This window comes from Syngnathus typhle, linkage group LG6 (genome assembly GCF_033458585.1).
Source record: "Syngnathus typhle isolate RoL2023-S1 ecotype Sweden linkage group LG6, RoL_Styp_1.0, whole genome shotgun sequence".
In the NCBI taxonomy this organism is placed as follows: Eukaryota; Metazoa; Chordata; class Actinopteri; order Syngnathiformes; family Syngnathidae; genus Syngnathus; species Syngnathus typhle.
This window is the reverse complement of record NC_083743.1, coordinates 19,656,782-19,659,281: the sequence shown is the minus strand read 5'-3', so window position 1 is coordinate 19,659,281 and position 2,500 is coordinate 19,656,782. Positions and strand designations below refer to the sequence as shown.

General features: G+C 58.8%; 1 pseudogene; it reads left to right on the top strand.

The window, feature by feature from the left end:
• LOC133156246 (28S ribosomal RNA) overlaps positions 1 to 2,500 on the top strand; it is a 9,718-nt pseudogene that overhangs the window by 5,091 nt on the left and 2,127 nt on the right.

The following is a 2,500-nucleotide window of genomic DNA, read 5'->3' as shown; positions in this document are numbered from 1 at the left end:
TCTCAGCATAAGCGGCAGGCCCATGCAGCGGAGTGGTTCACGGCTCGTAAAGAGCGGAGCCAGGCTTGTAAGGGTCCTAAGAGGGAAAGGAGGTGGAGCGTGAAGGAGGAGGCCCGGATGGTGGGGCTTATGGAGAAATACAAGAACCATAGGCACAAGAACGTGATGGTGGCACGGATGTTGGGTACCGGCAAGTCCGGAGAGCAGGTGAGGTGGAAGTGGGGGTCCCTGTGCGGTCGTGCGGCAGGCGGTGAGTCTGGTGTGCGTTGGCGAGCCCTGGCTGCCAGGGCGACGCCCCAGAAATGGACCTGTCCCCCGTCGCTTCCGGATCTGGTGGAGGATAGAGTTCTGGAAGAGCTGCTGGCGGGGGATGAGGAGCATCGGGCCACCGCTGCCTTAGTCAAGAAAGCAGGTCGGGAGCCTAGCCTGATCGAGTCCTCTGCTTTGGATCTCATGAAAGCCCTGGGGGGTAAGGTAGTGTGGCCGACAAAGTCCGCGAGGTCCAAACCTCGAGACCGACAGATGAAGGGTTGGGCGAGGCGGCTCGTCCAGCGTAGGAGAGTGTTCTACCACCAGCAGCGCGGCTATTCTGAGGCGAGAAAGGGGCTGGCACGGCGGATCTTGGATGATCTGACGCCCCTTAGGTGTGATTTGCCGCTAGAGTTGGTGGATAGGCACTTCAGGAGTAAGTGGGAAACGGTCAGGCCGTTTTATGGACTGGAGGGCTTCGAGGTGGGACTGACCGCGAATAACGAACCATTCTACCACCCGATCCTGGGGCCGGAAGTTGTATCTAACTTGGCTAAGATGAGGAATTGCTCTGCACCGGGCCCAGACGGGATCAAGAAGCAGGCTCTTCTTGGCTGGGACCCGGACGGTACGCAACTGGCGAGGCTGTTTACGACATGGATGGTGCGTGGAGTCGTTCCCCAGGTCTTCAAGGAGTGCAAGACGCGGTTGTTACCCAAATCGGCTGACCCTACAGAGCTGGGTAATGTGGCAGGCTGGAGGCCTGTGACTATCGGGTCAGTCGTGCTGAGGTTGTTTGGGCGGATAATGGCGATGAGGCTGGCGCGGGCCTGTCCTGTTAGCCCCCGGCAGCGCGGTTTCGTCGCCGGCGCGAGTGGTTGCGAGGAGAACCTCATGATTCTTGACCGGGTCATGGGGCATTCGAGGTCGGCTGGCGTGCCGCTGGCAGTCGTGTTCATTGATTTTGCGAAGGCTTTCGACTCGGTTTCTCATGACCATGTCCTGTGTGTGCTGGGAAGCTTGGGCGTAGACAGACGTGTAATCGAGGTGATCCGTCACTCGTATGTGGGCTGCTCGACCAGAGTGGGTTGCGGAGGCGCCTACTCCGAACCCATCTCCATGAAGGTTGGTGTTAAGCAAGGCGATCCAATGTCCCCACTGCTTTTCAACCTCGCTATGGATCCTCTCATCCATAGCCTCGAACGCGAAGGAAGTCACCTGGTCTGGGGCAACCGCCGAATTGCCGCCCTGGCCTTTGCGGATGATTTAGTCCTGCTGAGTGGCTCGGAGGAAGGAATGAAGAAGAACTTGATGATCCTGGAGGTCTTTTGCCAGCTGACGGGACTGGCTGTCCAGCCGGGTAAGTGCCACGGTATTTGGTTGAGTCCAAACGAGAGCGGCTGCGTAGCCTGGAGGCTGTGTGGGAAGCCGATACACATGGTAACTCCGGGTGAGTCAGTTCGTTATCTGGGGGCCACTATAGTGCCGTGGCGGGGTATTGTCTCTGAGGATCTGGACGAGATGGTGAGTATGGGGCTGCGGAGAATTACGGCGTCGGCGTTAAAGCCTTCGCAGAAGGTACAGGTGTGCAACACATTCTTACTCCCGAGAGTCACCTTCAGGGCGGATGTCGGCAAGGTTTCAGTGACCAGATTGAGGTGGCTTGACAGGAAGGTGCGGATGGCTGTGAAGAGGTGGCTGCGTCTCGACTCGTCCACGGCGGGGGGCTTCATCTATTCGCGGAGTCGCGACAGCGGCTTGGGCATCGTTAAGTTGTCCGTTACTGTTCCTAGAATACAGGTCAGGCGCACCTGGAAACTCTGTTGGTCTTCGGATGAGTGGTTGAGATCTCTAGCTATTGAGGCGGTGCAAAAGCCTGCCTGGTTGAAGTTGTGGGTTGCGGCTGGCGGAGATCCGGGCGGTGTGCCGACGCTCGGCACAGGGGGCGCCGTCCCGGCTGCAGTTGCGAGCGCGCTAGTCCTCCCTGACTGGCGGCGTGTAGAAAATCTGGCCTGGGGCGCATTGCGGGTCCAGGGTGTGGGAGTAGACCTGTTCCGTAACGATGCGATCAGTAACACGTGGCTCGCGGATCCACAGGCTGTGATGTTTCGTCAGAGACACTATTTGGTCGCACTCGCACTGAGAGCGGGTGTATACCCTACCCGGGAGTTTCGAGCGAGGGGCAGACCTGAGTTGGAGACAGCCTGCAGGCGCTGCGGTGCTGGGTTGGAAACATGTTCGCACATCTTGG